General features: G+C 49.3%; 1 long non-coding RNA gene across 1 annotated transcript; it reads right to left on the bottom strand.

The window, feature by feature from the left end:
* Window positions 1-56: 56 nt before the first annotated feature.
* LOC123619986 (uncharacterized) lies at window positions 57-23,628 on the bottom strand. The gene is made up of 3 exons (XR_006728673.2): window positions 15,171-23,628; window positions 14,143-14,897; window positions 57-13,884 (listed from the first exon to the last, which is right to left on the bottom strand). It is a non-coding gene; the product is annotated as an uncharacterized LOC123619986 (long non-coding RNA).
* Between the last annotated feature and the right edge of the window lie 1,744 nt (window positions 23,629-25,372).

The following is a 25,372-nucleotide window of genomic DNA, read 5'->3' as shown; positions in this document are numbered from 1 at the left end:
ACGAATTATTGGGTAATATCACATTGTAAGGACCACGTTACCACTATCAACCCATTAGAACTTTGGAAAAAATCTCCACTTTTCTTGGAAGCCTTAGCTTGTCTTTTTCTTTTTCTTTCTATTTTACATTATAGTTTTATCGAGATCGACTCACACTCTAAATGACTTCCTCATTTAAGGTGTACTCGTCCGAGGTCCCCGAGTCCGTTCACAAAGTCGCACGGCTCTGACTAGCTCTCCGACTGCACCCCAAACACTGAACTGCCTGTTCTGGGCATTTTGTATGAACAGACCCACACACGAGGTGGGCTTTTACGACTGGATTCTTTTTCAAGGTTCATCCATATTTTAGCAAGTACAAGCACTTCGTGCCTTTTATGGGTAAACAATGCTCCGCTGTATGGTAGGACCACCTTTTCTTTGTCCATTTATTCCTTAACAGGTTATTGCCAGTTTTTGGCTGTTGTGAGTGCGGCTGCAATGGACATTCATGTACACGTTGTTGTGTGAAAATATGTTTTCATTTCTCTTGGGTGTTTACCTAGGAGTGGGACTGCTGGATTGTAGGTAACTACTTTGTTGAATCTTTTAAAGAACTTCCAGACTGCTTTCCAAAGTGGCTGCACCATTTTTACATCCCCACCAGCACCGTGTGAAGGGTCAAAATTCTCCACACGCTCACCAGTGCCCATCTCTTGTTTTAGCCATTCTAGGATGTATGAAGTGGTATCACATTCGGATTTTGATTTGCATTTCCCTGATGGACAATGATGCTGAGGAGCTTTTCATGGGCCTAATCTAAGGTGCTTTTTTGTAAGTTTTTTTTTTTTTTAAACAGTTTTAGTGCTCACATTTGAGTCTTTGATCTGCTTTTAGTTAGTTTTTGTGCATGATGTGAGGTAGGGGTCCAGCTTCACTTACTAACATAGATATTAAGTTGTCCCAGCACCATTTGTTCGAAAGACACTTTCCATCCCACCCCTCATTTGTTGAAAATCAGTTGATTCAGTAAATTCAATTTCTGGATTCTCAATTCCATTTCACTGGTGTACATGTCTGTTCTTATGCCAATTCCATGTTGTTTTGATTACTGTAGCTTTGTAGTAAGTTTTCAGGTCAGGAGGTCTGAGTCCTCTGACTTTGTTCTCTTTTTTTCAAGACTATCCTGGCTATTCAGGGTCCCCTGAATTTCCACATGAATTCCAAGATCAGCTTGTCAATTTCTGCAAAGAAGCCAGCTAGGATTTTGATGGAGGTTGAGTGGAATGTGTAGATTGGTTGGAGCAGTATTGCTACCTTAGATTGTGTCTTCTGAACCATAAACATGGGATGTTTTCCCATTTATTTGGCCTTCTGTAATTAAGTGTTCTGTAGTTTTCAGTATACAAGTCTTGCCCTTCTTTTGTTATTTATTTCTAATATTTTATTCTTTTTCAAATTATTGTAAATGGAAATGTTTCTCTAGTTATGTTATCAAAGTGTTAGTTTCTAGTGTATAGAAATAAGCAGTTGATTCTTGTATACTGATCCAAGCAAGCTGGCTGCATTTTTTATCAGTTCTAATGGATTTGTAGTGGATTCCTTTACATTTTTAAAAATTTACAAGATCATGTCATATGGAAATAGGTATTTTCACTTCTTACTTTCATACTTGGATGCTTTTTATTCCTTTTTCCTGCCTAATTGCTCTGTCTAGGACTTCCAGCACACCTTGAGTAGAAGAGACAAGAAAGGCACCCTTGTCTTGCTCCTGTTCTTGGGGGTGGAGGCCATGCAGTCTCTTACCCTTGGGTATGATATTAGCTACAGGGTTTTTTAGATGCCTTTTATCAGAATGAGGAAGTTCCTTTTGATTCCTAGTTTCTTGAGTGTTTTTATCATTGAGTTTTTCAGGTTGTTTTATGTTTCATTTATTTTTTTCCTTGATTCTCTCTCTTTATCTAATATTGGAGAAAAAAACGTCGGGCTGAGACATGGGGCGTCAGTTCCAAGATCTTTTGCCTTCAGTTTTCTTAACTATTTAATGAGTGTATTGAAGACGATTCCTGATGCTACCTTTTTTTTTTTTTTTTTTTTTTTGAAAAAAAGTGTGATTTTTCCTTTACATTTTATTCCAAAGAGACTTAGAGGGAGAGACCAGATATGAGCCCTTTATTAGTAATCTGTCTTCCCCCCATCTATGGACTCTCTTAATGGTGTCTTTTTTTTGGAGAACAGAAGATCTTTAATTTTATGTAATCTTATTTATCATTGGTCCTTTTTGTGTCATTTTAAAGAAATGTTTGCTCATTCAAGCTCTTGAAGATACTCTTTAAACCTACTTGTAGAAACTTCTAGATCTACAATCCACCAAGAATGGCTTTTAGTCTGTTGTATGAAATAGGGAGACCACAGTTTACTTTTTCTCAAACGCACATCCCAGTGCAATTTTAGTGAAAAAGAGCAGTCCCTTTTGAACTGTCCTGCAGTGCCACCTTTATCACAAATACAGTGTCCATGTGTATGTTTGGGTCTGCCCTGGGCTCCTTTTTCTGTTTGACTAGTGCGTATCCATCTATTGTGGCACCCGTGTTAATGTATAGAACTTCATACGAAGTGTTGCCGTTCAGTGCAGCGAGCTCTTCCACCTGCTCCCCGAGGGCGTATCCCGCATCCTTGGCTCTTACTGTGTTATGTGAATTTTACAGTCAACTGCATTTCTAGGAAAGCTTATTGGCATTTGGCGAGGGATTGCATTGTCCCTACAGGTGCATCTGGGGAGAAGTGATGTCTTTACAATGATGAATCTTCTAATGCCTGAAATTGGAATACCCCTTGATTTATTCAAGTTTTTCTTAATGTCTTTAAATACCATTTTATGATTTTCTGTGTGGAAGTCCTGTACATCTTTCATTAAGTTTGTGCCTGTTTTCTAAGTGTTTCTTTTTCCAATGCTATTGTCAATGTTAAAAGTTTATTTTGCATTTGTATTTGCTGTATTTTGTATTTGTTGATGATATATGGAAATATCAGGAAGTTCTAAAAATGTAGCTAAACTCACTTATTCATGTGAATAATTCATCTGTAGGATTTTTTTGTTTGTTTTTTTCCATACACATTCATATCTGTGACTACTGGTAGTTTTAGTTTTTTCTTTCCCATCCTCACACTTTTGTTTTTCTTGCATTATTGCAGTGGCTAGGACCTTTAGTACAATATCAAAAAGTGATATCAAACAACCATGTATCACTTCCACAGATCCTGGGGGGCTTCCCTACATTTCCCTGGCTGAGAATGATGTCTGCTGTGTGTGTTTTGGAGACACTCTTTATCCACTTAAGGAAATTGTCTTCTATTCTGAGAATGTGTGTTGAATTTTATCAAATACATTTTCTACAACTACTGAAGCCATTATATTACTTTTCTCCTGTTTTCTTCTATTAATAACATAAATTATGTTAATTGATTTGCAAATTTGAAGCTGACTTTGCATTTCTGGATAAGCCAGTCTGGTCATGACATATTTTCCCTATTTACATATTGCTGGACTTAGTTTGAAAATATCTTGTTCTAGAGTTCTGCATCCATTTCCACGAGTGAGATCAGCCCATGACTCTGCTTTCTTGCAAATTCTTTCCCAGGTTTTCAGAATCAGTGGCCCCATAGAATGAGTGAAAGTATTCCCTTTTTTAATATTCTCTGTAAGGATTTGTTTAAGATTGAGATCATTTCATTCTTAAATGTTTGGTAGAACATTAATGAAGCCATCTGTGCCCAGGTTTTGTGTGTGTGTGTGTGTAAAAAATTTTAATTATGAATTCAAGTTCTTGGATAGTCTTATAATCACTCAAACGTCCTGTTTCTTCTTGTGTCATTTTTTTGCAGATATATTGTTTCATAGTTTTTTTAATTGTGTCCATATTTTCCATTGTGTTTACATTGTGTTCTACGATATTGTCTACAAATGTTTCTTGAATCTGTAGTGATGCAGGACCCCGCTCCAGTATTTTTATTTTTCCTATCATTGGTTCTTTGTGCTTTCTCTTTCTTTTGTTTTTAATCAGCCTTGGCAAAGGCTTAACAATTTTATCAGTCTTTTCAAAGAACCAACCTTTGACTTCGGTGACCCTCTATGTTTCTGTTTATTTTCTAATTCATTAAACTCTGCCCTTTTCTTTACTATTTCCTTCAGTCTATTTACTCTGGGTATAATTTACTAGAGTATTTTTCTAATTTCTTCAAGTGAGTTCTTGTCTCTGTGGCATCACTTCCCTCCAGTTGGCCTGGCTCAGACCTCATTCATACTGGTCAAGAGCTTGTAACTGGGCAGATGTTGGGTTCCACTCCGTCTTAGATTGTGTTTGGAGCCTTGAGTGTAAGAACAAATTGTGGGGTTTCCCTGCCTGCGTGAACTGCATCTACACGCAGAGCTTTATGCAGAGGAGGAGAAGCCAGCTCGTGCATAGAATGCTTTAGGGGGAAGTCATGGCTGCAGTCTCGGATGGGGTCTTAGAACGTGAGAAATACAAGGCTTCTTAGGGCTCCTGTACTTCTTACTTCTGACACAGTGTCATAGGTGAGAAACGGGCCCAGAAAAGTTAGTTTTCATCGACTTGTCAAAGACAGTCCTCTCTGCTTTTCTCGTTATTGAGTCTTGACAGCAGTGGAGTATGCTCAGCTTTTTGGACTCTCTCTGTCTCACATGCGTGCACGCACACACACGCACGCACGCGCACACACATGCACACCCCCTCCTCAAATATGGCAGCCTCTGTCTCAAGCGTGTCTGAGAGCGGGCTTGCGCCTGGAGAATGTCCCTGGGCTCCCAGCAGGGACGAACTGGCTCAGCCTTCGTGCTGGATTTGTCCGAAAGCTCAGGCTCCCTTCCAGACCACTGGCAACTTTACTGGCTTTCCCATCCTCCATGCTATCCCTCTGGTCACTGGACCTTCATTTATTTCCCATAAACTTGGAATCCTTGTCTGTTTTTAGATTCGAGGTTTATCTTTCTCTGCTTACACCCCCAGATAACACGGTTCCTGGGCCCTGGGGAGCTGGTGGGGGCCGGGGTGTGGGTGTCAGAAATCAGCCCTCCTTCCCTGGCACCCCTGATTCCCAACCAACAGATCTGCCGCTGCCGGTGATCTTTCACTGGTAACGACAAGATCCTGGATTTGGTGGCGCAAGGAAGCCGACTGCAAGGGGAGGAGGAGCTTTCCAGCCTCACCAGGTCTGTCATCTGTCCTTTTCTAATCACATTACCCACATCCCTCGTACTTACGTACTGTTCTGCAAACATATACGTCCATCACGATAAAAATTTTTAATCGATCTTTCTTCTTCTCTGGCTCATTTTCTGGCTATTCCGTTATTGTTCTGTGGCTATAATAGCTACTTGAATCTGTCTGTAAATTACAATTTTCTGTGTCATTTTTAATTACCTCTGCATTGTGTAGTGTCAGCTTTTCTGTTTATCCTTGACCGTTTTTGTGCTGTTGATCACATGACCGAGGATGCCTAGATGTGGTTCACGTGTCAGTAACAGGGAGGTGTGCATGGTCATTGAGTTTGGGTTCATGATGGTTAGAGGATACAGAGCTGGCCGGGGTGCCGGACACGTCCCCCAGTCGTCAATGAAGGGCCTTATCTGTGGCACCAATGCCGCGCGTCCTGGATGGGCATTTACATTTATTTATATTTGGCTGTAGTTGCAGATTTTACTTTTTTTTCTTTCCTTTCTATCATTTTATTGTGGACTCAGTAGGAAGACATGGGCTCCATACACCTTAGTGTGTGTTTCTCCACAAAAGTGTTACCTTAAATCAGCGAATTCAGTCATTACAATCAGGAGACTGATGTTGATTCGTAACATCTAATACCATCTAACGTTAAATCTAATGTTACCATCTAATACTCAGATGCAACACAGAATTTTTCCAGTTCGTCCTCTGGATCAGAACCACCCCCCAGACTAACGCAGTCCCCTGTCCTGCCCGACCGGCCTCTGTCAGCCTGGAGCAGGGCCTCAGTCAGTCCTGGGCATACGGCTGCTCCTCTTTGAGGACTAGTTCCAGAACCAGTCACTTTGCAGGGTGCTCCTGTTTCATCTTGCCGAGGTCTCCCCCTGCATCAGGTCCTGTGTCCGGAAGACCGAGAAGTGATGCTGTGCTCCTGCCGAGCCTCCCCCCCGGGGGCCCACAGCTCTGCTTACCCGCCCGATGCTGCCCACGCTGCCCACCTCGTCTGTGTCCACAGCTCTGCCTGCCATCCATCTGTCCCTCCGTTTGTCTGTCCATCTACCAGCTAGCCGTCCATCTACCTGTCTAGTTATCTGTCTATAACCCAGCTGTTCAGGACGGGAAGGGAGGGGGTAAGGGAAGAAAAGAAAGAAACAAGAGCCCAGAAGGTGCTTTTGGGTTTTGTCCTCCATGTGAGGCAGGAGAAGGATCCGGAAGTCCTTGATGCTGGCGTGGGGCTGGGGAGGGGCAGAAACCCTGGACCGTCTTTGCCGAGCTGGGGGCAGTGCGTGCTCCTTATCCTGAAGGGGGCACACCTCTGATCGGCATGAAGAGACAGTGTGGCCAGCTCCCCCTACATCCTGCCCTCTGCTCCTCTGAGATGGAGGGGTGGGATGAGGGAACTGGGGGCTCCACACACCCACCCAGACGCGCTGGGAGCCTCTGGTGGTGGGGATCATGCGTTCATAGTGCTCTTGGATAGGGAGTCCCCCGTTACCTCCCTGTCCAGTCCTGGGGCGGGAGGGACGCTGGGCCCGAGGCACTAGACTCTAGACTCCAGCGCCTGCCCTGAGCTTCTGTGAGGCCTCGAATGTCAGATGTCATCTCCTCCTTCTTATCTCCCTAAACCCCCAGGGGTGACAGTGGTTTCAGGTGGGCCCCCTCACCTGCCTTTATGACTATTGGAGGGTCCAAAGTATGTGACTTATTCAGTTATTTTACTTCCAAAGTGCTGTTAAAGACTATAATTTGGAACACCAAATAGCAGCGAGAGAAATGTTTATGATAAGATGCCAAGAAAAAACAAACTGAATTAAAAACAGTGCCTGTACGTGTATAAGAAGCACGCCCCATGCCAGCAGGGCCCCTCTGGAGGCCTAAGAAAATGAAGGCAGCTGTTTGCAAGTTTGCTGTGGTTGTGGTGACTCTCTCCCCTGGGTTAATTCCCTCTCTCGTTGATCCGTTGATCCGTGCAGTCGGCCAGTATTCACACACACAGGCGCACACCCCCTACAGGCTACTAGAAATTGTTTCCCAGTCAGACCGACAGAGATCGGAACAGTGATACCCACCGTTGGCAGGAGACGGCGGGAAGACGCACCCTCTCCGCCTGCCCGATCGGACCCTGTGGGCCTCGCCTTCCTCCCAGACTCCCCACCCTCCAGCTCAGTCTCTGTCTGGTCTCAGGTCCCAGGGCCTTTGCATGTGCTGTGTCCTCCGCCCGAAGGCGTGGCCTCCCCTCCCCCCTGCATGTCTTTTTTCAGGTCTGGGTTTCCCGTCAGTGCCCCTGGGCCCCACCGTCCACTTTTCATTTCCACAGCACAGCATCCTCTCCCACTGCTTACACTTTGCTCGTTGGTTGTGATGACTGTTCCTCGTTTGTCTCCCCCACTAGACTGGACGCTTAGTGAGATGAGAGATCTTTGTGTTGAAACTAGTGTATTCTAGATGCTAGTAGCTGCCTAATAGCTTTTGCTGAGTTAACACTTGGTCATCTGTTCATCACTGAGCTGAAGGAAAACTTTAAAAATTATAATACGGTGTTATACCCCCACATGGAATAGCGTTTTTTACATCATTGAGTTTTATTTGTCTGAATGTCGCCAGGTTGCCCCTCAGGCTGTGATGATAACCAGCGGTGAGAGAGCAAACTCCTCACGTCACCGTCGATGCCGAGTATCTTCATTTTAAAATACTTTTCCTCATGTGAGTGATAAGCAAAGGGATCTCAGTACTCACCCAGCGCCCAGCGCTGTGGCTCAGCGAGTGTCTGCCTGCAGTTTCCGTGTGCCGGGACCTGCTCCTCGTCCCCGGCAGGGCTCTTCCCGAGCTCCAGGTGGCATTTGTCCTGTGCGTTGGACACACCTTCCCCTGAGTCTGTTGTTTTTCTCCAGAGTTGGTGTGGCCTCCTTGACGTATCACCACTTAATATTTTTCTTTTTTCCTTTATGTCTTTTATGATTCTTGTCATATTTAGAACGTTTTCCCCTATTTCAAAGTGAAGGTAGTATTTTTGTAAGTTTTATTCTGATATGACCTGTGTATCTTTTTCGACTCAGGATTTATTTTTGCATCTGATGGGAGGCAGGATTCTAACGTTTTTCCCCTAAGATGAGCTCGTTATTCTAGGACCATCACCGTTTCTTAAACAAACACCCCTTTCCCTCTGAACTGAAATGAATCACCTGTAAACCCGGAGCTATCCTGGACCCTCCAGTCTCTTCTTCTGACCTATGTTTCTGTCCTGAGGCTAATCATTTACTATCACAGCCCCGGGTGAAGTTCACTAAAGCAGGTGTGTAATCGTTAACGTGGAAAAGTGTTAGATGTGACATATCGCTAAGACAGAAACCAGACTGCAGACCCCTGTGGCGCCACTGAAGGTTGTGTGTGGTGTGTTCTGTGCACGCTGTATGAAAGGCCATACGCCTAAAATGTTGATAGTAGTTGTAGCTGAGATAAGAGGTTATAGGTGAATCGGTCTCTTACTTGATTTTTATTTCCCTATAAGCATTACCTGGCTAATTAAATTAAAAAGTTAAAAAGGTAATGACTCTCCTTGACCTACAAAAGAGAGGCTACCAACTTATTTTGTCTTCAGACCTCTCTATGCTGTGGCCACATCCAGACGGGAGTCCAGAGAAATACTAGAGCTGCATAAGGTGTCATGGCTCACTTATTCTGATTGAAGGTAATGGCATTAGTAAAGTTATAGCAAATACCTTGGCCTCTACGCTTGTGAAACCAGCCGTATTAAATTAATAATTATATTCACGCCAAAGGCGGATGGGGATTACGCACTTAGTCACTGCTTCGGCACGTCAGCTGGCAGATAGACTTCCCTTTATCTGTGAAAGCATCTCAGAAGGACAGTGGGGACCCTGTGATCTCCCCGCCACACAGACTTCCTGGGAGGTGTCCTGCGTGTCTGGGCTCAGAGGGCAGAGGTTCTCCCCCGGCTCCCTCTGCGGTTCCTGGGCTGGAGTTCCCTCGCCTGCGGTCCAGGTCCAGCGCTGGGAGTCGCCCACCGGCAGGTCCGGAGAAGCCGCCCGCAGTGTTGTGTAACACGCGGCCCCAGCAATTGCAACAGAGACACAGTTCCTGCTTAGAAAGGGGAACGCAGTCCACCCCTGAGGCAATGACAGGTCATCGGGGAGAACTGGAAAACACATTCAGGATGGGGCTGGCCCTTGGTTCTGGGAAGAGAAGGGCCAGGTGAGCACGCTGTTCACTGGGACTCACGGCTGGAGGTTTAGGTCCTCAGAGGAGACCCACGTTTCTTATCATGGATGTTTGTTATGTAACGATGCTTCGTTTGGTTTAGAAAACCTAAAAAAGGATGGTTGACTAAGCCTGAATTTGCTTTTGTACACATTTTCAGTGTTTCTTGATGGTCGTGAGGCACCTTAAGGATCCTTTCTGTTTTGGATTTTTCTTTGTAAAATGTGGATTCAGTTACTTAGAAGTGGTACCTACCGTTCTCATGTCTCCAGGGAGCTCCCTGAGAACCGGCTCCCAGGGTGTGAACCGGAGGGGCTGCCCCTGTGCCGACGCGCACGGCTCCCCGGTCCTTGGAACCAGAAACGGAGAGACAGCAGGTTGAAATCACGTGGAGCGTTTCTCCTGCAGCCGTTGCAAACCTCCGACGCCGCCGTCACTCGTGCAGACGCAGGCGCTTTGACTTGATTGGCAAAGTCATAGTGAATTTGTTGGTGTCGCGAGCCAGGGAGCCGAGTACACGCGGCCTGAGCTGCCACTGGCCCTGCCTCTTGCTTATTTGTCTCAATTCTCCCACTTGCCCTTTTCTTTAAATTCCTCATTTAACAGTCTTACATCAGCAACATTTCAGTCTTAGCTTTTCCCCTTGGCTGACCTCCAGGAGAGATGGGTCACTCGCTTCCCCAGAGCTCTGAGGTGGCAGATAACTGGTGAGAAGGGCTCAGCGTGCCTGCTGTTGGACGTGTGTTGGCACGTGCTGGTGTGGGTGTGAATGGCAGGATTTAGCCGTGTCTGTGTGTGTGTGTGCGCTCCTCTGTAAAAAGCACAGAAGGACACCATGTCCTCTGGCCAGTTAGTAATGCATTGTCATTTGTGTTCGAGATTAAACTTGTAAATCTGTGGACTTCTGTAAAGATGGAAATGAATCGGAAGAGAAAGCTGCCTGGGAACGTCAGCCCCGTTGTGTGTTGTTATTCCGCCGTAAAGGAAAGCCGGCGTGCACGCTGTGATGTGTACATGGCAGAGCAGAAGGTGACGACCGTCTTGGGTTGCCCGTCATCGGGGCGTGATGATTAGTATACTTTTATGCAGTTTTTTGAACTGAAGCACCGTCAGTTACAATGTGTCAGTTTGGTGTGCAGCACAGTGTCCCAGGCATGCATGTACACACATAGAGTCGTTTTCATATTCTTTTTCATTAAAGGTTATTACCAGATATTGGATGTAGTTCCCTGTGCCATGCAGAAGAAGCCCGTATACTTCTAATTGTATGTCCTGGCACAGCCAGACCTTGGCTGTCCACAGTGTGTCACCAAGCTCCACATCTAGTCCACGTGGCATAAACCCCCTGCAGCCCCTACAAAGGAGGCGTGGGCACTCTGGTGTCCAGGCTGTGACGTGTGTCCACCCCCCCCCCGACATGGTGGGTCTTGGAGGGTCAATAACATGTTAATTATGAATGAACTGGGCTAATTTTAGGAGGCAGCTACCGTATTCTCCCTATTTTGGGATCATCACCATCAGAAAAATTTTCTCTTCACATGTGGAAATAACTTTATTGTTTATGCTTATTATTAAAGAAGTAAGTGATAATGGCTAAATCATTAGGTGGAAAAGACTGGTTGTAAACCCACCCCACCGTGCACAGCTCTGAATATATCACATCTTTCTAAACATTTCTGTGTAAATTTAATTTTAATACAAATTTATTTTCTTACTTAATAGTTTTTCTCCACTTTCTAAACCAATGCCTAATACCCCATTTTGTGACTTAACAATAATGTATTTCCTAACCCCCCATCGATGAACATTTATGAAATCAGTTATTTCTCACTCTTCTAAAGCATCCTGAACAAAAGTGCTTTTTCTTCCCCACCTGCTGAAAAAGAGTCTTGCCAATACAAGGTGTTATTAACACTTTTCTCCCAATTTTATAGTTCTTGGATTAATATTGAGATTGAACATTCTTCAGATGTATGCTTCATGTTTGTAGGCCTTCTTTGATATTTCCTGTTCAAATCTTTGGTCAACTAAAGTTGGGACACCTCTTATGGATATGTAAGAACTCTCTATTGGAGATGTGAGGAGAGGGTGCCAAATGTAATGTCGCGGAGAAGAAATCCAGGTCCACCTAATGCAAGGGACGGATCTCGGGAACCTCTGAGGTCATGGGCGATGACAGATTGCCCAGCGTGAAAACCCTGAGAGTTTCAGAGGCAGCTCATGACAGTGGGTGTATTGTCTTTAAGTGGGAGTCACCTATTTTGGAAAGAGGCTCATCGAAACGAAAGAAGGTAAAGAGGGACGTGAGGGCTGAGGCCAGCGGGATGTCTCCCGGGGACCATCCACTCCCTGAAGCCTCCGCTCTTAGGCAGAGGCGTGAGTCAGACACTCCTTCTGAACACATGCCCACGGCTCGCGGGGTCCCCAACGTCCCACACAGATGTTTCTACAATTTTATTTCACAGAAACCGCAATATTACTCGCAACCAGACCGTCAGTTACGACTAGAAAGTAAGGAAACACTTTAATCTTTGAGAAATAGGAAACCTTGGGGCATGTTTACATAATTGTTCACATATAATTGTCAAACAATTTTGTTTTGAATTAAGTGAAATGATTGCTAATTGTTGGCGTATACGCGGTGTGCTGATTATTCACATGTGCCTTGGATCATGTGATTACAGGAAGCAGAGCCAACCCTCCCTCCTCGCCAACACGGTGAGTTAGGAATAGTTGTGGTTTAGTCCCTCCCACCTTAATTCTAGGCACCCCCGTCTCGGGTACCTGTGAGTCCCAGCAGTCCCACCCTGCTCATCTTCCGTGCCTGCCCTGAGGCGCAGCGCGGCTCCAGGTAGGCCTGCTGATGAGGGGAGTCAGAGGTTGAGGGGCGAGCGAGCCGTCTGCAGTGACCCAGCAGAGTTCCTGGCAGCCGCTGTGGAACCGCATGAACAGCACTTACCTCTCAGGGCAAGAGAAGACTGAGGACCAAGCAAACCACCTTCTCTCTGGACGTAAGACCCGACCGAGCGCACTGCATACCTGTGTGTGGCTCCTGGAACCAGCCTTGGTACCAGAAAGCATCCTCCTGCTTCGAAAAGTTGAGACTGCCACGTGGATTTACGAGGAAGAAAATCGGGGTAGGAAGAGAAGGGAGACCTCTAGGGGCACTTGTGAGCTTTCTTTTTGGAAATACAGATTTTTTTTTTAAATGAAATTTTATTGGAAATCTTAGTTATTATTGGAGAAATAAGAATCTTTTTCTTCCTTATGATATTTTGTACATATAAGGTGATATTTTCATAAAAAGTATTTTAAGGTATTTTAAAAATTTGGTATGTTTTGTAGTAACTCCACGATAATTTGAGAGTATAAATAAATAGGCTGGAGTAAAATGCTTTCTGATGGGAAGAAAACATGTCGGAATAATTTCCAGCATTTTTTTGAGGGGTGGGGAGGAATAAAAGCAACAATTTAGAAGAAAGGTGTGGCTTTTACAGGCAGCCCCGACCTAAAAGCTTCTCATGGAAAACATTCACTAACCTCAGTATTAGGCTAGACCAGAGACTGTCCCACGCACAATAAAATCCCACCTGGGAACAAGCTGAATGGGAATAAAAGCCAGACAAATTTCCAGAGCCTGTTTCAGTATCAAACAAGAGTTTTCGGTTGGGTTGAACCATGTAGGGTTGCTGCCAGGCTGTTCAGTTTAGAAGAGGTTGAACATTGACAGCTTCGTGTAATTCGACCACCGGGGAACCAAGCGGGGTTTAAATGGTCAGATAAATCAGTATGCAGTGCACGGGGGAAATTACAGATTTGTTTAAGGAAACAAAGGAAAAGGGGGAGAGTCAAATAAATTCATTAAGATGCCAAAGAACAGTTCAGAAAACAGAGGCAGAAACTGCAGTGGGCCAGGAGAAGCTTCCACACACACACGCTGCCATTGCTGTCGCTGGGGAGCTTGATGTCAGCAGACCCCTAGTCAGGCCTGGCCCGCTGGGCCGCACAGGCCTGGGGTTTAACAAGCGGGGACAGAAACGGCGCGGGTCACTTTCCCGGGATGGGAGGAGACAGGGCTCCCGGCCGTCATGTGAGCGAGAACCCGGTCTGCTCGTGTTCCGTAACATTTCTAACTTAATTTGGTTTATTTGGGAAAAAACACACCTTTTATTGTTTTCTTGCTACTACAAGAGTGACACATACATATTATGGAATATTTGGAAACTACTGACAAGAAACGAAGGAGAAAAGGGAGCAGTTCCAGAATCCCCACTCCGGAGCGTCGTGGAAGGTCGCATTCTCGCTCTGGTTTCTATCACCCTCCCTGGGGCTGCGGGCCATGTTGAAACGCTGGCTGATGGCCCGGCCTCCCCGCCGGTCCTCTGTGGAGGCTCTCCTGTGCCTGTCGCCCCCGCCGTGGGTGTAGTTTTGTGTCTGCTGGTCTGTCCTGTGTAGACACAGTGTTTTACTTATTAATCTGCACGTGGACTCTTGTCACCCTAGGACTTGCTGTGCAGGTTACGAAGTGACGGGCCTCTGGCCTCCCCGCCCACCCCTGGCTCCTCTGCAGGTGCTCCCCCACATTCTCCTCCTCCAGAAGAGGAGGAGTGTTCTTCCTGCCAGCCCCCCACCTGCTCTATCACCCCGGCTCTGGTGGGGGGCCCAGCATGGCCTCTCCCCACACTGGCCCCACCTCGTGGCTCACCTCTCAGAGCCGGACCAGGGGCCAGTGGCCAGTGTGGCAGCCCTGTTCCTGGATGGTCCCCTGAGCCCGGTCCTCCCGGCCTCGGGGCATCTCAGCGTCTCCTGCTGGCTGTCCTTGGCCGATGGTGACTTACGTCCTGTCTCTGTTAACTGCTGGGTGTGCACTCCGTCAGACCCCTGCTGCTGCGTGTCCAGGGGCAGGTGTGCGTCTGTTCAGCTCCACGTTTGTGTCTCAGGGATAAAAACATGAAAAGAGACTTGCTGATGGTATTGAGAAAGCTGCCGCTCAGGCAGTCTGCGCTGAATTCTGCTCCCACCAGCGATGTGGAGACCTGGCTGCGATCGCACCGTCTTGCTAAACTGAATGGTCTTACTTTCAAAAATGTCATTAATTGAAAAATTATAACTTCATGAAATCAACTAAATGTAAATATTAAAGAATTAATTATATAACCCTGAAAAAAGCCAGGAATTAAAGGAAATGAAACTGTGTGCCTAGTGTCTTAACTTTTAGACTATGTTTTTCTCTGAACTTGTTACGCGCTTACCAGACACCAAGCACCGTATTTCGTAAGCATTAGCCCGCTTGCTGCCACGAGTCACCTGTGGAGTTGCGTCGGTCCTCCCGCAGCACGACAGAGACACTGCTGGTCGGTAACCAACTCCAGGTCTGTGTTAGTCCCAAAGCAACGCCAGGTGTGTCTGACCTCAGAGTCAGTGCAGGGGGGCAGAGGTCAGGTCACCACACAGTGAGTTCTGGACAACAAATCCAGAAATGACAACTGACTTTTGAGGGTCTGCCCTATGCCAGTCACCAGACCAGAACTTTTAATACGTTATCTCACAAGTAGAGGTGAAACTACAGAAGAAAGCAGAATAGAAATTGTGAGTCCGGTGGAGGGCACACGATCCACATGTGCAGAACACGATTATTGGGTTTGCAGAAGCCAAATGGGGTTTATCAGTGGGGACTGAATTCAGAAGAGGACTCTTCACAGGAGGACGCTCTGGGCGACCTCGTGAGCTCACCTTGGATGGACCTGAGATGAGAAAGCGGCCGGCCTGGGAAGGAGAGCTGCTTTGTGTGGGAGAAACCACGTATTGTTGACGACGACCCTGGAAAAACTGCATCAGAAATGGCTTCCTCAGGCAGAACTCCCTTCTTAGAGGTCTCTCGAAACAGACCGCATTGTCACCCTCCGGGGGGTGTGGGCGTCAGGTGTGCGTCCACCGGAAAGGCTGGGATTGAACAAAGGGTTTTAAAAGTGTTCTTTATTATGGTTTAATTCCTAAAAGTAGAGACAGCAGTGAACAGCTGGAGCCTCGACTGCCGGGCAATGTGTGCGGATATAAAAACCAACAGGGGGCAAGGGCGGTGTGGGCTCTGAGCAGGTGGCCCAGCCGCGCCCCTCGCCCCGCCCCCAGACAGGCCCCTCCGCTGGGCTCCAGACCCAGAGCCTCACAGGGAGGAGGAAACATCCACGCAAAACCGCGGGGCCGGAGGACAGCTCTGAGTGTGGACCGAGCGCCCTGCGAGCTGGGGAGGGAGGGACGGGGGGTCCTGGCTCTTCTCAGAGTCTCGAAGGATGACAGAGCAGGGGGCAGCGTGAGAACGAGGCGGCGGCGGCAGGGCTCTGGGAGCGGGGAGCGTGGGTGCGGCTGGCCGTCCGCTCCAGGTGCAGGCCCAGGCGGGCGCAGGGTGGAGCCCTGAGCGGCAGAAGCACCTCTTACTGTGACGTTCGTCAGCCGCCCAGTCAGAGGTGCTTCAAAGCCAACCTGAGCGACAAGCCGCCCAGGAGATGACGACCCCCAGTCAGGACGGGCTGGGGTACAGAGAGCCTGGCAGCCCCTCCAGCCGAGAAGAAGAGATGCAGGGTCCGACCCACCTGGGCTGCAGGGGCCAAGAGACTGGGCCCGGGTCCTCTCGAGCGGGGTGGACAGAGGCCTCCTTACCTGGGAGTGTAGACGTTGGTGCCGAGAGCCCGGCTGGGTGGGGGGCTCCATCCCTAGGGAGGGGCTCCCGGACAGGGTGGCACTGAGCTCTGCCTGCCCGGACTCTGGGGCTTCCTCCTGGGGGCCAGCTCAGCTGCCTCCTGTGCCTGGTCTCAGCGTCCTTCCAGGCAGGGCTCTGTCACCGGGGCCCTTATCTATGGGCACCCCTTTCCTGCAGAAGAGTCTGCCCGGGCAGGGGATCAGTAATCTTGCTGGGTTCCTGACGGGAAGGGAGGGAAGGAAGGTTCCGAGGCTGGGCAGACACGATCCTCGGCTCTGGCCACATTTTCTAGGTTGGAGGTCCCCAGATTCTGGTCACGCAGACCCTCAATGTTGGCTGCAGGTGGCCCTGCCAGGAGACTGGTTCAACGTGCAGGTTTCTGGGCCGCGGCCGGGTCCTCAGGAGCAAGACCTTCCAGGAGCTGCGGTTCCAGGCCAGAAACCAGGCAGGAGGTTTTCTGGGGGTGAGCCCGGGAGAGGAGCCGTGTGCCCACGTCTCGGGTGGGGGTTCTTTCTGCTCTCACGGGTCCTCACCAGCAGTCACTTTGTGCAGTTTTACTGCATGTGAAATAGTATTTTATTGTGGTTTTGACTGCGTTTCCTGGGTTAATCATGAGATGAAGCTTCTGTCCAGTGATAAATCGGACGTCCGTGTCCCTCGTCTACAAAATGCTCCTGCTTTGCCCACCTCTTGAAGGATTGTCTGTCTCTGTCCCAGTGTCTGTCCCTGCCCCAGTGCCTTCACAGCACTTTATCTGGGCTGGTGGCCAAGCCTGTGCTTAGGGTTGTAAATAACTTCTGGCCTGAAGCTGGTTTTTCTTTTTTTTCTGTCCCAATACTGTATTTTTAAAAAATTTTATCTTTTTAAATTTGTTTTTTTGTTGGAGTTAATTACGTTTATTTATTAATTAATTTATTCTTTATTTTAATTATGGATCTGGGGGTTGAACCCAGGCCTCGTGCACACTAGGCAGGGCTCTACCACTGAGCCGTGCCCCCGCCCCGCCAGTGTTGTATTTTGATAAGCAGGGGTTCTTGGTTTAACACAGCCGAGTCTATTCATCTTTCTGACGACTTCACCCTAAGTGGTCCCCGACGTAGCTGCAGCCGTGACCCCGAGATGGCCGTCGTCCTCACACGGCTCGCCTGCTGCTCACACTGCGCCCTGGATTGCTGACGTCAGTCGCACATTTCATCAGAGATGTTTTATTTGATTCTTGTAAAGGTCCACCCTGTCAGCTGTGGCAGTCGTGTTTTCTTCCATAGGTTCGTTCTCCACCTTTCACGTCTCTTAAAAAATGCCTTAAAAATCATTTCTCCTTCAACTTGACGTTGTCTCTCTGGGTCTGGCTCTGTCCTTGGTTGCCAGATGTCACTGGTGTGCTGTTTCCTCGCTGGCTCAGTGACTTTTGACCGTGAACTTGTGTGTCTTTGAACTCTGTCCGAGGGAAGGGCTGAGACCTGTCCTCTCAGGGAAGATGTGCTGCCGTTCCCGCCAGGTCCCAGGACCCGAGACTCAGTTGAGCCTGTTTTCCGGCCCCTTGGATTGAATTCCGGCACCACAGCTGGCCTGATCTCCTCCGGCTCTGCCCAGGGAGGCGTGCACCCCGGGGTCTGCTGTGGAGGGTGGGGCGTCCCCCTTCACCCGCTGAGGGGCCTGCACTTTCGGGGGGGACGCTCTGATGGACGGTGACAGCATGGGCCAAGAATTTATGGGACAAGATACAGGAGGAAAACTCAAGGTGGGAGAATTAATTTTTTCTCCTGACAACTGGAAAAAATATGACAAAACGGAGCAGAGCACCGAGCTTAGACTTTATGACAACACCGCATTCCGCTGAAGGAACGTGGCCCCAGGACGTTGCTAGTCATTCTGCCCAGTGCAGGGGACGGGAGGGGTCAGCCTGTGTCAGTGTGGCTGCTGCTCAAGTCTCTCGCCCACACCCAGCCCTGCCCTCCCGCTCGGGCTACCTCATCGCTCGTGAAGAAAAACAAATCCTGCCCAGACGGCCCCCCTCACGGAGCAGGCCCGGGACCAGGCCCGCCCAGGAGGATGGGATTGGCGCGGAGCCCAGGTCCCCGGCTCCCCAGGGATGGAGCGCAGCCGCCACCGTGTTTCCGTGGTGACTGCGTTGGGGGGGGGGCAGTAGCCTCCCTGGGCAGGGGTGGGACGTCTCAGAACAGGGCTGGGCGGACAGTCCACCAAGGGTCAGAGAAAGGGTCTTCGTCTTCGTGGGACGAGGCACCACATCGAGGCCCCCCTGCAGGTACTTAGACACACATTTTTATTGATGAAATTGAAAACTTTACTCACAGACTCGGACCTTTGAACTTCATCTAGTCTTCACATCATGAAATGCTCTCTTTTGACTGTTTCTCAGCCCCTTGAAGATGGAGGCCCGCTCTCAGCTCGTTGGCTGTGCTGTGCACACAGCTCACCTCGCCGATAGTCATTCTTGCTTGTTAGTAAATCTGTTCAGTGACACTTCAAAAAATTCATTATTTTTTGTTGCAGACCCTGGTTAAGAACCTCAGCAGGGGTGACTCAGGACACTGCAGGGCCTGCCCTTTACAGAGCTTGTTCCAGGTGGGCCCGGATGGGCCGTCTGACAGAGTGACTCTCACCTGGCCACGGCCGAGGGGAGCACCAGGAGGCTTCCGTCCCCGCCCGGGGGGCAGAGTGCAGACACCAGCCTGGAAGAAGGATCTGCCTTGTTTCCATCCTGGAACTTTGTTATGTTCAGCTAGTTTGCAAGGGAATTCTTGCAGGTAATCCCAGAAAATCCTTTCTCGGGGGGAGCCAGGCTGGGCTGGACGTGGCTCTGCCGCTCGGTGCATCAGAACCGAGCCTTCCCTTAGGGTCAACAGGCGGCAGAGGCGCAGGAGGAGCACCAGGAGTTGAAGGTCCCAGGTGACCTGCCTCTCCAGGACCAGGTGCTTTCTACACTAAAATGCACAGAAACGCTGAGTTTTCCTCTTTCCTTCACCGAGGATGTAGGTGCCTCCATTTTTTATCACTGATAAAACCCACTGACGGACGACAAAGAACACAGAATGTGTGACTTTTGGGGCTTATTGTTGTGGGCGGCTGTGGGTGAAGAGGTTGATGCACTTTCAAATGAAATGACACGGATCTAGGAGTGGACGGGAAAACCTTCTGCAAAGAATTTCCCGACCCACCGGGAAGCTACTGGAGTCGCCGCACATGTAACGTGGATCTTTAGGGCAAAGAGACCGGCAAGCTCGGCCTCCTTCCTGGAGTGGCATTTCGCCTCTTCCTGCCTCGTAATGATTCCGAGCTGGAATGTCTAGTTTTGAGGTAGAACACTGAACCCAATTTCTCAGTGTGTTGAAATGAATTAGGACCAGGCACAAGGAGTGGTCCTCCGGGCGTCTGGGGAGCCCCGTAGCCAAGAGCCAGCCAGGGCAGAGAAGGCACCTGGCGTCCCGCGGGACGAGGGCTTGACAGCCCGGGTCGCAGTCCAGCACCGCCCTTCACCGGAGCTTACCTGGCAGTGTGGGTTTTCCCCGTGTTCCTTATTCGCTACTCAGAGCCCGTAAACACATAAGAATCCCTGCGACTTTTTTTTCTTTCAAGTGGAAAGCGCCTCTTTTGCTAAGAGAACAATGATGATGATTGAAAAACCCAAGAATTATTTTTTTAAAAAATCACATATTTCAGAATAAAAAATTACCTAAGAATAGTGGGATATGAAGCTACTTTAGTTTTTTTTTTTTTTTTTTCCTTAGGGGCAGAGAGGTAATTAGGTTGTTTATTTATTTATTCTTAGAGGAGGTGCTGGGGATGGCACCCAGGACCTGGTGCTCGCCAAGCCGGGTTCGGCCGCGTGAGCTCTGCCCTCCCTGAAGCTACTTCAGAGTTGGTCCCGATCCTCCGAGCACATGCGCACGCCCTGCAGGAGGAGGAGCACCTGATGGCATTCACGGTTGCCGGGTCTGCTTGGCTCTTCTGGTTGGATTTTGTAAAACTGCAGAAATACGAGTCACTGTCAAGTCTGCAGCGCCCGACACACTAGCGGACGCCGAGCGTGTTTGGAGACGTACATTTGGTGATGAGTGAGTCGGACCGAGCTGCCCGGAAGGGAAAGCCTCATGCATCCGCTGCTTTGCTAGTCCTCAGCTGTAACCAGGCTTAGGACATGAGCGACTTCACTTGAATCTTCACGAAAGCACTTCAAAGCCTGGGGCATTTCCACCCTCATTTTGCAGATGGAGAAATGGATGCAAATGGAAGTCAGGTGATTTGCCCAAAATTCCTCTGCTGAGACCTGGTGGTGCCGAGACCACTCTGGCCTGAGGGTCTGGACCTCACACCTCAGCACTCGCCACGGCTGTCTTTATTGTCACGCCGCACATGGTCACCTCCAGCAAGAACCTTTTCTCAAGCCAAATTAGAGGTGCAGAAGCCATCTTCTTGGCAGACTGGCTTTCTGTTGAATATTCAGCATCCTCATGATAATATAACCTAAGAGAGGTTTACCTTTTTTAAAAGAGAAGTGAGTTCTGTTCATTTTTAATGACAATAAAATCGTGTATCACATAACATCTAGAAGGCTCAGAAAAGCAGAGCTCGGATCTCCTTATTGGAGCACGAGGATCCTCGTGTCCTGGTTTGATTCCTTCCGGCCTCGGTGCCCTGTGCCTGCGCTTCACACACTCGCAGATGCAACGCGGAACGTTCTGCATGTTCCTGCAACAGGAGGCCGCAGCCTTGCCGTCCGCACCATATTCTGCTGTGTGGATGGACTATGGTTTGCCCCTCTTTTAAGGCTTCCAGAGAGATTCTGAACTACTTCTACTAGAGGTGGCACTTTGATGACCCTCTTTATATGTCATTTTCCATACTGAGGACTTTGTCTTGGGCAGGAGTCCCCACAGCAGACTTAACAGGTAAAAGGACATAAACATGTCTGAAGTCTTTGCAGCCCGCTGTCCGGCAGCCTTCCCAGGCCGGACGTTCAGTCAGTCACACTAGGACCGGCAGTGATGGAGAGTGAGTGCTGCTGTGCCCCAGCCCCAAGAGCATCCTGTGATCTTTTACATGTTTTCCTGACCATTGATGCTCTGTCTGGAACGCTGGGTTTCAAGAAAAGGCCAGAGTTAGTAGAACAGCCCAGGGCTCTCCCCCGAGGGTGACCTTTACCACAAGGAGCTGGTGCCCTGAACTCACCCCCACCTCTGGAAGGATGCTCCTGCAGGCCCCTTGGGAGACAGGGAAGCTGTGGACTTGGGGACAAGCCCTCTAGACAGGCTCACTCTGGAGGTGAGAGCTCGCAGAAACTACAAGTGCTTTGAAAATCCGTCTGAAACGCACGTTTGATTCCAGTGAGCACTTCTGGGCTGTGGCTCTTGGTCAGTTCGGGATGAAGACCGTCCCGTCCAGGCGGGCGGCCAGCTCCCCATCGTGTGGGCAGGGCGCCCCCTGGCGGGCGCGCGGGCGGACAGGTCTCTGTGGGAGAAGCCCGTTTCCTCACACAAACCAGACTCCAGGCTCCTGGCAAGCGCAAACTGCGAAAGTTGGTGATGCTTCAAGTCTGTCTCGCCCGGTCTCCGGGGAGCGGTCTGAGGCGGCCGCCTGCTGACCGCCCCTCCCGGCCGGCCGGCCGGCCGGCCCGAACGCAAGCTCCTCACCGGGCACGCAGGACTTCCGTAAACCAGGTAAAAGGTACCTCTGGGGCACAAGCCCCCTAGCTTGGAGATTACGCGATTCTTCACATTTCTTCTATTTTGGGATTTGCCTTATTTCAATCTTCGTATATGAGGTAAGACCTTACTCACTCTTTACATCTTACTGTTTTAAATTTACATCCCAAAATGGCACAGAATCCATCTGTGGCGTCAGATTCCAGGGCAGGGCTCGTTCACGGCTCCGCCAGAACCTCAGGTATTTCACAGTCGTGTCCGAGAGGGTCTTAGGTGAGTTGCCTGCTGTTAGAAGGATAATCTTCGTGCCAGAGTGGAGACACCGCTCAGGCTGCGACCAGTGGGTGAGTCCTTATTGGATGGCCAGGATGTGGAGATGCTGAGAGTTGATTAGCAGGTCAGAGCTGCTAGAACAAAGGGCAGGAGAGAGGAGGAAGGGAGGGCTGTGGGAAAGGGTTTTGTCAGGATGGGAGCAGCGCTGTTTCTGTAACGAGGGAGGGGAGGCCAAGGCTGGGAGGCCTGGCAGGACACCCCTGCACAGAAGCGCAGGACGTGGAGGCGGCGGGAGGAGGGGAGAGTGTCCAGGGCACAGGAACTGCTGTGGGGGGTGGGGAGAAAGAGAGCTCGTGCAGAAGTGAGTGCTCACAGCAGCCAAGACACGGAGGCAGCCTACGTGTCCATCGACCGACGACTGGGTAAAGAAGAGGTGGTGTATTTACACAGTGGAACACTACTCAGCCATAGAAAGAATGAAATAAGGCCATTTGCAGCAACATGGATGGACCTGGAGATCGTCCCTCTAAGTGAAGTAAGCCAGACAGAGAAAGAAAAATATATGATATCACTTCTATGTGGAATCTAAAAAAATGACACAAAGGAGCTTATTTGCAAAACAGAAGCAGACTCACAGGCATAGAAAACACACTCATGGTTACCAGAGGGGAAAGGTAGCAGGGGTGGAGGGATAAACTGGGAGTTCGGAATTAGCAGGTACCAACTACTCTATACAAAATAGACAAACAGCGAGGTCCTGCTGCACAGCACGGGGAACTACATTCAATACCTTGTAACACCCATAATGGGATAAAGTCTGATGCTATGCACCTGAAACTTACACAATGCCGTAAATCAACTATAGCTAAATTTTTAAAAGACAGAGGAAAGAAGTGAATGGACATTTTAAGGCAACAAGTTTTCTGCCTTGGGGAAGAGGAAAGGGTCTGTTCTTCTAGAAGGCACTGTCAGAGGGGAGAAGTCGGGGGAACGGGAGGGGTGGGGGCTTGGCATGCCTGGTTTTTCTTTCCTCAAAACAAAATGGCATTTAGGAAACCTCAGTTTTTGCCACACCTGACTCAGCTCTGGAAGGAGTCTCTCCCTGGGGAGGTGGTTTGCAGCAGCAAGAAGGTGTTGGGGAACCAGGCAGAAACAGTGCCTCCAGGAAATCTCCCCGGCTCACTTTCTCTCTAAAGCACGCACTTTCTCAAGGCGTCTTCAGCAGGGCACCACTTCTCCGCCATCACCAGAGTCGTCTGTGCCAGCTTTAATGGGCCCGGTTTCTGGAATTTGCTCCGTTCGCTATGCGAACATGAGACAGTTCACGAGGGAGACGTCATCACCGAAGACACCTCCGCAAGTCACAAACCCCACGCTCCGCACTCGTGGGAAGTGGTCGTGCTCTATGCAAGTGGTGCCCATTCCAGCATAAAAATTACATCAGGCCATCTAAACAGCAGCCAGTGTGTACTAACCAGATCCCAGTGTTTGACGCAAAGGGAGAGGAGGGGCTTGAGTTTACTCAGTGTTGACCTGAACTAGCCCCTTCACTTTGCTCCGTTTCTACACTTTGGTCATCTCAGATAAATGCCACCCCCACCTTTTTTTTTTTAAAATAACAATCTGATTATTATTATTTTTAAAAAAAAATTTTGGGGGGGAGGTAATTAGGTTTACTTATTTATGTGTTTATTTTTGGAGGAGGTGCTGGGGAATGAACCCAGGGCCTCGTGCGTGCTAGGCTCGTGCTCCACCACTTGAGCTGTACCCTCCTCCCAGTCTGATTATTAAGGCATTGCTCTTGCTGTGAAGTTGCTTTGTATTCCAGGTAACAAACACCACGTGGTTAGTGGGAGAGAATTCTTCCTTGTGATGGTCATTGTCTGCTGGACAGTTACTTCTCCTGCAGAATTTGAAGAGATGACTTTGCCAGGCTGGTGGGCCGGGCACGTCTGCGAGCGTGTGGGAACCTTTGCTGATTCATTAGCGCAGAGTCCCCATCGGCGGGCGCTTTCAGCCTGAGCTGGCTGGTGACCCGGACCTCTCCTCCTCCGTGCACTGATGGAGGCGGTGGGAGCACCCAGCTAAACCACCGCTACGGCCCTGAGTCCCCTGGGGCTGCACTGGGGCCCCTTGGCCGCTACCTGCGTTTTGAAAATAGCTGTTCTCTTGTGTTCACGAGGAGGTCTTCTACTTAATCACGGGTAGCTTCGCGGCTGCCCTGAGGAGGGCCTCCGGTCCGCTTGCCTTCGGAGGTCCCGTCATCACTCCAGTGCCGGTGCCGGTGCCGGTGCCTGGGGTGCCAGGGGTGCCGTGGGCGCCGGCGCGCACTGCCGGGCAGGGCTGTGGAAGGAGCTGCCTGCACCGGGAAGGTGGAGCTGCTGCCCTCGCCTGGCGGAGGTGCTCCCGGACGGCCGGACCACGTGGTGGCGCACAACCAGGTGCGCGACTGAACGCAAGAAAAGGGACATGTGGGGGCTAAGGGGGCAGGAGGCGGGCAGGGGAGGCGAGGCAAGGAAGGCCTTCTCTCTGCCCCTGGACGGGAGGGTGACAGGGCTAGTTTCTGAACAGAAAAGAACTGCACTCAGGAATCTCAACTTTTTGGAGAAAGAGAATGAAATAGCTTCATTAAAACTACATAAACTGCATTCAAATAATGACACTTACGGCAAAACTGAAAGTACAGTAAAAACAACCTTTCCTGAAAACCTTCCTGAAAACAGCAGGCAGCGCAAGGCCGGCGGGTCCCGCCGCCTCCACACACGTCGGGGCGGGTCCCTCCGCCAGAGGTGAGCGCGCGGGTGAGCGCAGTCAGCACTGCCTGGGCCGCAGACCCCACGGGGGTCTCGCCAGCTGCCAGCAGTTCCCAATCTGGCAAAAGAATTCAGGTCAGGATCAGCCTTGGGCTCATCTGTGACTCTCCTTCAGTTTCTTCTTGGTCGGGAACATTCTCCAGCCTGCCTTCGATTTCTGGCTGTGGCACGTGGGTGTGCGGGTAGCAGCTGGCTACTTTGTAGGATGCTCCTCCAGTCAAGTGGGCGGTTGCTTCAGTGATAGTTATGCTGTGTTCCCATGACAACCTATCCAGTGGGCAGTTTCCACCTCTCATCAATGATCATGTTTCTTTTGATCACTTGGTTAAGGTGGGGTCAGCCAAGGATCCCACTGCAAAGTCACCTCCTTCCTCCTAGTAACTAATTAGTAAATTATATCTTAATGAAGTAGTGAAAAAAAAAAAAAAAGAACATATGGCTTTTACTTACCTTCATTGCTTTTATATATGTGCGTCTTTTTTCTTGGGC

Source organism: Camelus bactrianus, chromosome 8 (genome assembly GCF_048773025.1).
Source record: "Camelus bactrianus isolate YW-2024 breed Bactrian camel chromosome 8, ASM4877302v1, whole genome shotgun sequence".
In the NCBI taxonomy this organism is placed as follows: Eukaryota; Metazoa; Chordata; class Mammalia; order Artiodactyla; family Camelidae; genus Camelus; species Camelus bactrianus.
Note: the sequence above shows the minus strand (reverse complement) of the source record. Positions and strands in the feature narration are given on the sequence as shown.